The sequence below is a fragment of the Gopherus evgoodei genome, chromosome 1 (assembly GCF_007399415.2).
Source record: "Gopherus evgoodei ecotype Sinaloan lineage chromosome 1, rGopEvg1_v1.p, whole genome shotgun sequence".
In the NCBI taxonomy this organism is placed as follows: Eukaryota; Metazoa; Chordata; order Testudines; family Testudinidae; genus Gopherus; species Gopherus evgoodei.
The window spans coordinates 181,696,895-181,711,217 of NC_044322.1; positions in this window are offsets into that span (position 1 = coordinate 181,696,895).

A 14,323-nucleotide genomic window follows, 5' to 3' on the forward strand; every position below is an offset into this window, starting at 1 on the left:
AAAGACATTGTAACTGCTGAAGAAGCATTAGCCTGGCTATATATCACATTGAGATATTTTACTGTGATGTCTAAATCACTGTCCATTATAATCTGGGGATACTACCTGTCTTCTTTAAGACAGACTTTGTCTCATCCAAGTCATTGTAGAATAATAAAAGAGAAAAGCATTTATAGTTCTTTTAGAGCTGTAAATATTTAAAAATCAAATGGAAAAAAAAGGAATTGCACCAAATTAAAATACAATGCAGATTAAGAGAGAGACACAATTCTAAAAAAGAAATCACATGATCATTATTTTTATAGCCCTTCACCATTGCCACCCTCTTGCTCCATTGTCTGTCTATCATTATCACTGGCAGTACTTGTCTTATTTAGCCTGAAAGTTCTTTGCGGTCGGACCACTCTGTTCAATCTCTGTAAAGGACCATATATTTACAAGAATGTATAAATAGCATAAAATAATTACAAAGAGTGAAAATGTGCTGAACAAATAAGAGGCACTGATCAACATAGCTAAGATTCCAGAGGCACAAGTGAATAAAGAGTAGCTCACAAAAATGCAGATCAGACACCTAAAAGGGAATGGTCATCAAAGCTGGAATTCATGGTGGAACAATACTCATTAGATTTTAAAAAAATCTGCTGACTTTGTAGAACTCTTACAGCAAATGACATGTGAAATGAACAATTCCTTCCCAGCTGAATGAGCTTTGCAACCTACATTCTCCATGGTGTGCTGTTTGCTCATAGACTCAGCACCCAAACCTCTAACAAATATTTACCAAAAGAAATATACATTTTAAAATCTTATCCTGCTCTTTGTTTTGAAATGTAAGTATTTCTCATTTCTCGTCACTTATCCACAATCTCTAGAGCCAGCACTATCTTGTTCCTACAGGATCATCTGCATGGGATCCTCATTGTTGCTGCCCCCTTCAGTCCTACTAAAGTTTTGTTTCTCCGTTTTTAAAAACTTCTCTTTGTGCATAATCTATACCGCAAGAAAAACAGTTTAAACCAAAATAGAACTTTAAAAAATACTTGCTTGTGGCCACCATTTTGAATTATTTCTGGCTGCATTTGACTATTTGAGCTTCAAAATAGTTTAAACGTTATATTTATCAAAGGTTTGTCTCAAAGATTATTTAACCAAGGGGAAGCAGGGGCATTTCTGTCCCTTTAATCTAATGGGTAGGAGACAGGATCAGGTCTTCAATCTGAAGGGTCTCAGACCCCTCCCTGAACAATGGATCCAAAATAAGCAGTCACTCTTGTCAACTGTGAAGCCCCTAAATTAACCATTGCTGTCACCCAGCCTGTCTGGGAAGTGAGGAGATATTCCTATTCTTAAATTATCCTCCAGTATCCCAAGTACCATTGATTAGAGTTGGCAGAGAAAAGTAAAGGACTCTATCCCTGCATAAGGTGTAGATTTGGGCAACTGTGAAGCCCCTAGGGTAGATGGTTACCTCTGAGGGATCCTCTGATCCCTCAAGGAAATAGCATTAGAGCCTAGCAGTAGTGTAGAGCTGTTGAGGACTCAGGCCCAGATCCTCAAAGGTATTTAAGCTCCTAACTTCTATTGAAGTTGGAAGCTAGGAGTTTAAACACCTTTCAGGATCTCAGCCTCAGTGCCATGGACTCAGTGCCTGGGTTAAGCCAGGATTTGTCCACTGACTTCAGTGATAGTTCCTGCCTGTGCTAGGGATATCAAACCTGTAGGATTTGACCCCCTGTGAGTAATTCGTATTTGGTGAGTAATGCAAAGTGGAAGCAGGAGTGAGCTTACTAATCACTGGTAGCTCATGGTTGTGCAGATAAGTGGTTGCCTGAGTGATGTATACACTAGGCATTGTTTAAATGTGCGCAGATCACTTTTTGGAAATAATTCTTATCTAGATCACTCTGAAGAAATAGAAGATTTTAGCAACCTTCCACCAAAAGATAAACAAATTTTAAAAGTTTTTTTGTACCCACTAATTTGTGGTATAACTGGTATCACCCACATATCCAGCTATCTGAATGTGCACAGTGCCCACCTATAAATTCTCAAGATATTTAGTTGATAAACTGCACTCACAAAATTTGTGAATACAAAATTGTCTGCAGATACGCATCTGCAATCTGAAAACATGAAAAGTAAACAGAATTTTCAAAATCTATTTAAAAAGTGTATTTTACCATATTTAAACTGCAATAAATTATTCTTTAAAAGAGACAGCCCTTGGATGATCAAATGGTGTGAACTGTGTGCATGTCCTGAGGTTTTGTGGATACATGATTCAGAGTCTGCTAAATGCCAGCCCAGGTCAATGGTGCAAGAGTAGCCTTAGGAGACCAAATGGATATAACAGCTTGCTGGCCACAACCCCTTTTGCTCAGCTATTCCACTTGAGCTAAAGCACGGAGAAAGTGACTATTCTGGCCTGATACCACCTGAGAAGCCTCAATGCTGGAGGAATCAAATCCCCAGGTAGTCAATTAAGCCAGTTTTAAGGCTACTTTGTACCTTAGGTGTAGCACAAATCAGTCTTAATAAGCTGATGTATCTGACCCTTGTACTCTTATGTGACTGTAGAGTGCAGTGATATTTTCAGATAATCCAAAAATAGTATTCAATAGTGCAAGCCAGTATTTGGATATGAGTCCTGGTGTGTGCTTTTCAATAAGTTTATGAAATCTGTTGGTGTTAAGTTTCATTTTTGTTAGTATCAGTTTCTTGTTTTCTTTTGTATTTGAGTATTTGACACCCATTCACAGCAGCAAAATCAAATCCTTAAACCCTGAAATTTAGACATATCTTGCTGGACAAAATAGAATCAAACTTTAGCCTTATTTCAAAAGAGTGTTCTCCTAAGTTCCTAGGACCAATCCTATTCAATTTATTTATAAATGATCTGGAGAAAGGGGTAAAAAATGAGGTGGCAAAGTCTGCAGATGATACTAAACTGCTCAAGATAGTTAAGACCAAAGCAGACTGTGAAGAACTTCAAAAAGATCTCACAAAACAAAGTGACTGGGCAACAAAATGGCAAATGAAATTTAATGTGGATAAATGTAAAGTAATGCACATTGGAAAAAATAACCCCAACTATACATACAATATGATGGGGGCTAATTTAGCTACAACGAGTCAGGAAAAAGATCTTGGAGTCATCGTGGACAGTTCTCTGAAAATGTCCACGCAGTGTGCAGAAGCGGTCAAAAAAGCAAACTGGATGTTAGGAATCATTAAAAAAGGGATAGAGAATAAGACTGAGAATATATTATTGCCCTTATATAAATCCATGGTACGCCCACATCTCGAATACTGTGTACAGAGGTGGTCTCCTCGCCTCAAAAGAGATCTACTGGCACTAGAAAAGGTTCAGAAAAGCGCAATTAAAATGATTAGGGATTTGGAGAGGGTCCCATATGAGGAAAGATTAAAGAGGCTAGAACTCTTCAGCTTGGAAAAGAGGAGACTAAGGGGCAATGTGATAGAGGTATATAAAATCATGAGTGGTGCGGAGAAGGTGGATAAGGAAAAGTTATTTACTTATTCCCATAATACAAGAAATGAAATTAATAGGCAGCAGGTTTAAAACAAATAAAAGGAAGTTCTTCTTCACGCAGAGCACAGTCAACTTGTGGAACTCCTTACCTGAGGAGGTTGTGAAGGCTAGAACTATAACAGCATTTAAAAGAGAACTGGATAAATTCATGGTGGTTAAGTCCATAAATGGCTATTGGCCAGGATGAGTAAGGAATGGTGTCCCTAGCCTCTGTTTGTCAGAGGATGGAGATGGATGGCAGGAGAGTGATCACTTGATCATTGCCTGTTAGGTTCACTCCCTCTGGGGCACCTGGCATTGGCCACTGTCAGTAGACAGATACTGGGCTAGATGGACCTTTGGTCTGACCCGGTATGGCCGTTCTTATGGTCTTGTATTCTAAGTAGCGGGAACGTATAACTGGGAACCAAAGAAACAGACTTGTTCTGGAAGTGGTATCTTAGTTCTGTATTTTCTTGCTTTTAGAATCATATTCTGCTGGTGAAAGCTATCATGTGTCATCAGAAGAGCTATACATCTGTTTGGAAGTCCCTTGGCTTTGGTGGAAGAGCCCTAACTCCACAAAAAATTGTAGGCTCTTCTAGATAGTGATATGCAAACAAATGTTGGATCAATTTCTCCAGGAATTTCCTGTGTTCTCTTTCCTTGAGGTTCAACGGAACACTTGACAGCACAAAGGTTATAATATAACTACAGCTGGAAAAATAACAGGTTTGTTGGCAATTAAAAAATTGTTTCAGGTTGAATGATACATTTTGTTTTGATTTTGGAGCATTTAAACAAGTTTTAATTCTTTTATTTTAAAGGCAATTTAAAAATGAAAGTAATTTTGAATTGAAAAATCAAAAATGTTTCATTTAGAAAACGTCAAAGGAAACTTTTTTCAGAATTTATCTTAACTTTTATTTCAACCAAAACAATTAAGTAAAATACACATCAATTCACAAAATGTTTGTGTCTCAGAATCTGTATTTTCCACCAAAATAAATTTTGACTGAAAAATTTCACCCAGTTCTAGTTACAAGCTTTCACAATTTGTCCTCTCCTGCCAGTAGGGTTGCCAATCTTCTTATCCTGAAACCTCCAGGAATTAAAGATTAAACTTTAATTAAAGATTATGTGATGTGATGAAACCTTCAGGAATATGTCCAACCAAAACTGGCAACCCTACCTGCCAGTCCTATGGAATGTTGGGTGGCCTTAGTCTCTCTTTCAATACAGTTTTTATCCAATGAAGTGGGCTGTAGCCCATGAAAGCTTATGCTACAATAACTTTGTTAGTCTCTAAGGTGCCACAAGTACTCCTGTTCTTTTTGCGGATACAGACTAACATGGCTGCTACTCTGAAACCTGTCATTATTCTTCCAACTACTTGACTGGAACTTTTATATTCCAAATAATTTTTTCCTAGATTTGGTGCTAACATTTTTGTGGTGCATTCTCTTTCTCTCTCTGTAAATACATCTCCAATCTTATCAATGCTTTCCTGTAAAGTGTTTTATCAGCAAGCAAGGTACTAACAGACTTCAACAGGACTTTATTTTTGAAGTGGAAACCTCTTTACCAAGCTGCTGCTGCACCCTCTGTAACTCTCACTCTGCCTCCTCAACTCCCCCCCTTCCTGTTTCCTGTCCTTTCAGACTCCCAACAGCCAGTGCTCCCAGTTCTAATAATTACAAGCAACATCTAAACACCACATAAAGTTTCCTATATCAGATGTCCACTGAGGATTTCATGGTTACAACAAACATATGCTTCATTTCTTTTATATTTCATAAACTTCTACAGCTTCATGACTAGGACAGGAAGGGAGTCATAGGCTTTGGAAGGTAGACTTAGTTAGATACATATGACAGTAAACTTTTACTCACCTTAAGCATTTATTATTCTCTTCAATTTGTCTTATTACTTAACATAAATGCAAGGCAATTCTTGTTAATGTTCTATTAACCAGTATAAAGGATACCAAGTAGTCAATCATAAACAAAGCCCAAATAAATCTGGTATTACTTTTTGTTCATATTCACCATTTTATCATAATATCCATCAATACCAAATATTTAATGGCAAGATATATAAATATCTTTTCTCTGAATAATTGGCTTATTTTTATAGCAATGAGCTCTGGTTGTATGACAACTATAAATATCTTTGTTTTACATGAGATTAACTTTCTTCTGATTGTGGGGAAGAACCATCATAGCTAATAAAGACAAAATACAAATTTATACCAACAGGCCACAATAACCATTTCAAGAAAATCAAAGCCACTTGGGATTGGTCTAATGCTGTCTTGGTGCTCTACTTCTTGACTAAAGAAATGAGAGGAACCACTAGAACGGTGACACAAATTGATGTTAATAAATTAGTGAATTCATAAAAGGACTCCCAATTTTAGTGCTAAAAGCACACCATTATATGCTGCATAATTAAGTTTAAAAAGCATACAGATAAGTGGCTGCATCCAAATCCATTTCTGTGCCCTTTTGTGTGCTTATCTACCCTGGGCCAGCAGACAATCCAGCTTTTCACTGACCTTTGGCACTCCACCATCAGCAATAAAATGTGAGCTCCTTTATATTCCCATAGTTTTCTTAATTAGCAACACCTGTGGTATGCTCCATTTGGAGATGCATCATCAGCAGAACACACCTGCTTTGGGGCCCGCAGGTAGAAAAAGGCTCAGTATCTTAGGGCTCATGGGAGTCCATCTGTGTGCCCTAAAGCAATGCTGGAGCAATGGCTAAATACCTATCATCTTCAAGGACCCTTATTGTAGCCACTAATCCTGATAATTGTTGCCTTGATTAAGTGAAATAATAAATAGCATCCTGAGCGGATACACAATGGCATTCCTGGCTATAAGGAAATCCTTTGCCTGTCTTTCATTTGAGATGAACTATTTTTTGACCAGTTAGAACACAATGGTAACATGAAAAGTTATTTTTTGAGCTATTTGTGTAATCAGAGTTTTTGTATTTATCTTGCGCATTTTGAAGCACATCCATAATGAAATCGGAGGCAATTTGTTCTTATAGAAATGAATATATAGTTAATAGATACACATATTCATTTGTCTGTATGTGATATCAACATACTTATATACATGATATAACCAAGTACTAATTACCTATTAAAGGAATGAATTGGTTTGTAATTAATTAATGTATTAACAGTAACAGTTAACCATGAATAGCATTTTAAAAGGATATTTTGCAGAGTAATAGACAAAATGTCAGCAGCTGAAAGACAAAGAAATAGAATTCCTGTTGTCCAGTCTGAGTTCTTCTCACTTTTCTCATAAGAAGAATTTAGTTGAGACACTTAAGTATATTTTGTTAGACCTAAGGTTGTTTTAATGCACACTATTATACTGTAACTTGCACTTATGCAACAAAGATGGTGCAAAGATTTCCAACAAGTAAGTATTCATTCTTCCTTAAGCAGAAAGACACTAAAAGAAAAAATCTTTGTGTTAGTAGATTGATATGTTGAAAGATGTGCAACTGAATTCCATAAATGTACCAGACTAAAAACAATGTTTCTAAAAGTAGAAATGAAGAAGATTATTATGGCTATAAAACAAAAGTCTTCTGTCTCACTACACAATTTATAATAAAACAAGTAATATTATTTTCTTTTTCTGAAATGTGATGAGACATAGCACAGAAATACTGTATTTTCAGCTGCCACATATGGTTTCCATATTTTACCATCATATTTATAAGATCTGTCATTGTATTTTATTTTGGACTTTTCCCAAAGAAATATATGTATACTTTTAAAACTTTCCTTTTAGAGATATGAGAAACATTCAGTCATAATGTGGTTGAGTCAGCAGACAGCACTGTCTGACTATCCTGATACTTGGTTTTGAATGTTTAATAATATTTTATATATCCCAGCCCATTTCTGAAAGGCTCTTATTTTCTTATTCCACATTGGGGCACGGGGAAGGAGAGTTAATTGGCACGTTACAGGAATCCCACTAATGTACTGCCTGCCAAGCATCTTTTTTAATTAATAGCAAGATATGTACAGTAAGGAGACAGTGCCAGAAGGAACCCTGGGATCCTGATAATCTAAAATCTTTATTTCTAGCTAAAGGAACCTGCAACCTGACAATTCTGGGTCCTGGACATTACTCAGCCAAGAGCAAAACCAACAATACTGCAATTAATATGCGACCCACTGGTGTTGAGGATTAATGTTGCAATGGTTTGGTCCCCCATACAGGCATAAACTAATTCTGCATAGCAGGAGAACAGACCTCTTTCAGATAATGTGCTCATCAGGAAGGCAATTTATACTGCCTAAAACTTCACCACTGTCTTGTAGGTTTAAGAAATGAGCATTTTAATTATTTTATAGACATGAATAAAAGAAAATAGCCTTAATTTTTATTTCTCTCTTTTTCTCAAAAATGAGAGTGTGTGAAAATGACAATATCAGACAGCCAGAAAAAGCCACCACCAATACATGGCACTGTTCCATGGTGAGTGATCCCTGTGATCATTCAGACAATGGTAGTCAAGAGAATACAGATTAAAGGCATTTGGTGCAAATAGGCATAGAGGTATTTACTTACAGTAGATATCCACAAAAAATCCCCAAGTATAATTAACGTGCAAAAAATGTACAGTGACTAAAAGAAAAAAAATGTTTGGGCAGGAGGAAAAACACAAATATGGTGAAAATACAAGCAGCCCAATCATCAGCTGGTATATATTGCTACAGTTTCATTACAATCACTTACGCTGACTTACACCACTGGCCCAAAGTAAATAAGCCTTTTAGATTAAATTGGTCATAGGAGTAAACACCATCCCCCTTGCTAAGATCACGATGAAGTCTGACAATCTGAAGTTTTACAGCTCAACAGTGACCCAGTTAGCTCCCTGTTCTGGGGGTGGAGGTCTACTGAAGGCAATGATCTTGAATAGGTGGAGGAGTACACCCCTGAGGAGACCATTGCAGGACATTGGAGTTTAAATGGGAATCATATTGCATAAATTTCACTGGTTTCCAGTTAGTTTTTGGGTGCAGTTCAAGGTTCCGATATTAAGATAAAAATCCATATAGGGTTTGGGCCATGGGTACTCAATAACAGGCTTTCTGTGCAGTTGTGATCAGCTAGTACACTGTTACTAATAGCCCAATATTTGAATATGAGGGCCCAGATTTTCTAAAGCACATGTGCCAAAATGTTTGCACACCAGACTTGGATGCATGCATGTAAATGTGTATGCACTTCTGATTATTACTACTTAGGGGAAGCTGGAGACTTGGGAGTTCTGAGTGGAGAGGCTCTTATCTATAGACTTTTTTTCTCTGGTTGGTCCAGTGCAGCATGACTTTCGAAGCTATCTATTGCCTCAGGATTTAAGTTAATAAATGTTGGGATGCAGATGTCTGTCTGTCCTGGACTTGGGAATTCTTTTGAGGGAGAATGAGGGTAATAGGAACAAGAAAGTGTGGCTATGCAGACCTGTGATGTACAAAATTTGCAGGTATGAAGTGTGAATTTTTGTTTGTTTTTCATTACATAAATAAACAAGGGACATAAATGACCTTGATGGTCTCTGCTGGCTACCTGCCTAGCCATATGCTTGGGAAATGTATACAATCCACAAGGAAGAAATATAGTATAAAACAATTTACTTTTCTAGTAAGTTAAATCTCTATTAATCTTCATCCAGTGTCAAGAAAAACGTTACAGTATCTGTGTCATGGGGGAAATCTGTATTCAGAAACCAAGAACAATTCCTTAATGTTTTAGGTAAAAACAAGAACTCTTTATCTAAGTAGCAAAATGAAAGAACTAACAGGAGTCTCATTCAGTGTGAGCCTATATGCAATTTTCACACATCAGCATTGATGTGGAGTGCTCAGTACATATAAATTCACTAAATTCTCCACATTGCTTGTGACTGTTCTAGTCAGCTGACCCTGGGAAAATTTGGCAGCGTCTGCTGCCGAGTTTGCTAAGTGAGCCTGTAGTGGCTGGGTTTTGATGGTAGTGCTGCTTTGATGGGCATGGTGAGATGAGAGGCATCAAGGATTCTTCTCTTTTTATATATCTGAGTCATTCTCCTAAACTTACAAGGAACAGGCACCTTCTTTGTCTTGGCCAAGTGCAGTGCCTAGCAGGATTGTTGCTGACTCAAATGATGAAACTGGCAATGGCAGCAGCATCAAGCATGCTGAAGAAAAGAACCATTGGTCACCTATTTGTCTTACACCTGAAGGTGTACGTTCTTGCAAGATGATCCATGTTGTTGACTTGATTTTTAGTGTCATTGTAGTGCAGTATTGAGTTGGGTTTCTTTTTGTCTCCTTCTACAACCCTGTCATGATGCATCATCAATAGCATTATTATGAACATTTCCTTCTTTGGAACATAGGAAATGAGAGTGAATGGCCTAGCAAACCCAAACACTGATGACCTCTTTTTTTCTGCTGCAATTGTGAATGCCTCTCACTGGGTGTATCTGGTTTGTTTTGTTGGATTGTTCCAACATAGATCAAATTTTCACTGAGTAGATCTTCAGCAAGCTGACTACTGGCGAAGAAGCCTGCCACCGCAGCAAGGCACCCTCCAATACCCAAGGAAACAAGCTGCCCAACAAATTGGACAAGATGAGCCACGTCCCAAACTGACCAGGCTGACAGAAAGTAGCCCAGGGCAGTAGATTTCGATTCCTTGCTAGGAGGCCCCCACCCACTCAGTGGTTGATGTACACAGGTGCTGGGCTGGGACTCGGGGGAGAGGTCCCCCTACCCTCCTGGCCTTAAAGACTGAGCTCCTCAACCAAACGGGAGTGAGTTCCACATGCTCTAACTACTAGGCTGCCCAAGCCACCTGTTACTGTCACTGTCATCTAATATCTTGTCATCCCACGACCATTACCTTTCAGAGCTGCAAATCATTTTAAGGTTTTATTCATTTTAAGAAGCAGAATATGATCCCTGTTTGTTCACCATTTTGACTCCCTTGAGTCTCCTGAATCTGCAGTGTTCAGAGCACAATACCTAGATAGAAAAGAGTATAGAATAGTGTTAGGCAAAAAGAGCCAACATCAGTCCATTCTGTGTTGAGGATACCTAACAAGACTGGATTTGAAAGGAACAACCTCCTTGAAGTACATTTGTACCTCACCTACTTTTTGATACAGGATACTGAATTTTTTTCTGTGCCTAGATGACATAGTTGGAGGGTGATTAGTTCATGAGATTTTGCAATGTATATGCTCATAGGGTATAACATTACCCTACAAATGTGGATGAGGGTTAATGTTCATTTGTATAAATGTAAATCTCATCTCTTCCTGAACTAGCGACTGGCAATTTGAAGCAGGGAGGGAATTTTCTAGGGATAGTTAAAGTAGCATACTCAGAGAAAAATCCTGGCCCTATTGAAATTAGTGGGAGATTTGCTTTTGACTTTAGTGGGACTAGGATTTCACCCTCTGTCTTTTGGGGAAAAAGACTCTTAGGCTTAATTGGTTTAGCTTAAAATACTTTCCTGGAATAAAGTAACTTCACTGATGAAACAAGGCATTCAGTCAGCACCATGAGTATAGAAATCAGCTCAAAACTAATATTTCTATGTTCATAATTTCCATTTCCCTTCATCACCCCATTGTGCATTTTGAGCTACCATGATGATTGGCTTTATTGTCTCCTTGACTTTCACAGTTCTCTTGATTTCTTAATTCTTGCCTGGACCACCCAGGCAATGCTCATACTTGCTGTTTCTGGACTGGATCTTTTCATTGTACGCTGTTTTCTACCATCTTATCCTGTCAAGAATTCCTAGTCTATGAAACTATCTCCTCATGCAGGAAGATTCAGAGGGTTGCTGTTACACAGTTTTAAAAAGGGCATATGATATAAAAACAATAGCATGACCTTCAGTACATTATCTTTCAATCATGCTGCATAGTGTGGCAGTATTGTGATGAGTTTCTGCCATATGTGTGGTGATAAGTCTTTTAAAATGGAGAAAGACTTGCACTTTGCTCAACATGAATAATACTTTTTAAAAAAAAATCTCTTTCCCTGTTTTTCCATGTCTATGGAGATCGATGGTGGAGATACTAAAGGAATTTTCCTCTCCTATAGGATTGTTAACTAAAGACACATATTATTTAATGTATATCTTGTTCTGTAGTTAACTGGGAATGTATATTTATTTATTAGAGAGTGCATGAAGGCTGGGGTGATCTGAGATACTGCTGGGGTATTTTAGAATTCAAAGATTTAATGTAAACAACTATGAATCCCCTTTTTTGTCATGTTGAATTTCTCTCAGTTGTATTGGGAACACTAATCTTAACAAGATAAAAAATATATATTCTATTTCCCCCTTTTCCTATTTGAATCTGGAATTTGCTTACAGCTCTATTGTTACCATGTCATTCATAGGGATACTGAAGGTTGGAAACTATTGTAGTGTTCTAAATGTTTTACTTCTAGCTAGACTGAAAATCTCACTGTGATTTGTTGGGGTTCTTACTTTTTTTCCCAGGGTAATTTAAAACATTTAATCTCCTCTTAAAATGCATTAGAGTAATTTGGAATTACAGTTAATGTCAGTTGGATTTTAATGTGAAATCTCTTAGAAAAAACAATTGGAATTCATTTCTTAAATTAATATTGGTGTAATTAAAATTCCTAGAAGAATTAGAAAGCTAGAGAGAGAAGAAAAAAGAACCAAACTTTCCGTAATTTAAAGCTTTAGAATCTGTTTTTTTATTTACACAATTTAATGCCTCCTGATTTCCACAGATGTGAGAAGGAAAATAGGACCTTACATTTGAAAATACTTTAGAAGAATCTTGGCTCACATTATACCAAGTGACAGATCTGATTAAAAACATTTCACACACACACACGTTCAAAGGACAGTTCCCTAATATGTTGCATTTAGAATGCATATTCTCTGATCAAAGAATTTAGCAGCTAACCTTTTGCAAATGTAACTAAAGGAACCCATATGGTTCCATGAGTGAAACAAATATTAATTTTGCAACAAAAGTAGATATAATCTTGAATATTCTAGTAGGTGGCTATAAAATTCAAATGAATGTGGCCCTTGGATCATATAAAAGTATTGTTGCTGTTACATTCTAGTCTCAGATTTCTCACTCACCAGCTTTTGAACATGATATTTAAGCAATTATTTGTAAAAACAAACACACATGCAATGGGAAAAAATGAAAGTTTTTATAATTGTAGTTGTAAGGGCATTTCCCCAGATTCCCTATATGTTAGGTCCTGTGCCAATGATCAATGAAAACACAACACAGAACAGTTTGTCTGTCAATCTTACTTCCTTACGGTTTTCTCTAAAACCCAATGCTACATCTATATTTTTTCCCTTGAATTAGTAATATTTATGAGATAAATGTGGTCCCAATTGTGCATTCATTGGAACTCTGCATGAGTATAAAAGCAATCAATTGTAGGTTTTGGACGTGTGTAAGTATGTATTTAATGTATGCTTAGGTATATAATGTATATGTGATTACACATTAGAAACAACATGTTATCAGAATATTATTAAGGTTGCAAAGTTAACCATTCAAAAGTTGAGATGCCAGTATTGAAGATGCCTGTGCAACCTTAATTTGACCACCATGTGCATAGATGCATTATGACACTGCCTTTAATTACATGATCACATACTGTTTTTTCTACATGAGATCCCTGCCTCATTCAGGGTTTAATCTCCTTTCTTTCACCATGTTCAGTCTCTGTCCCATAACCTCTTCCTGGTTCCTTGCCTCATTGTCCTTCATCCTTGGCTCCTTGTCCCATTCTCTTTGCCCAGACAGTCCCAGTTCTCTTGTTGCACTCCAACTACTTATCAGTCCCAGTTCTCAGTCTGGCTTCACCCCTGTAATCCTAGACTGGAGTATGCTCAGTTGCTCTGTGGAGATGGTGCATACACTGTCTTGCTACAGGTAGCACTTATAAAGGGATGGAGCATGTTCTGTGAACACAGAATCTTCAGAGATTTTAGCTTCTTAATTCTAAGAGGTCTTTAATCGGCGTGAGTGAACTGGGACTTTTCAAATGCTTATAACTTGGTCAAATTTAGTCAGATTTTCATGGGGACAGCAAAATGTACATACCTGACACAAAGGCCATCCCCTAGCCAAATTTGAATTTCCTGCTCCAAAGCACAGGGTAGTTGAGCTGTTAAAAGCTTGCCAGAATTTTTTAACATGGAGCAAAACAATGTATTTTTCTCTAAACTCATTCTCAGAAATGGCTGAAACGTGGCTGAATTTTTTCTAAAAAAAATCAGCCTGAGGCAGGCACCTGGCATGGAGAATATGAGCCCAAACAGTTAAAATCTGGCAAAGCTATAAGCAATTGAAAAGAGTCTTATAAAGGGAAATGCGGGCATTTTAAATAACAGGTGGCACTATCCACAGTGCCTTTAATAAATAGACAAAGCTTCATGTTGTTTTCTCCCTGACTGTCGACCCAACTTCCCAATGAAAGTAGAAAACCACTTCTATTAGAGCATTTAAGTCAAAACTTCAGAGCTTCAGGATTTGCTTCTACTTTTATTAAAATGGGTCTGGAAGGATGAAATGTTTTTGAACTTTGGTGTACAGCTGTATATAAATGCATTAAATTGTAGATATATTTATTTTGCTTAACATAGTGACCATCAAAATTGTAATGGATAATTTAACAAGTCTCTAATATATAAATACGTGTTGGACCTCTCCTGTTTGTTATGGGCAGGCA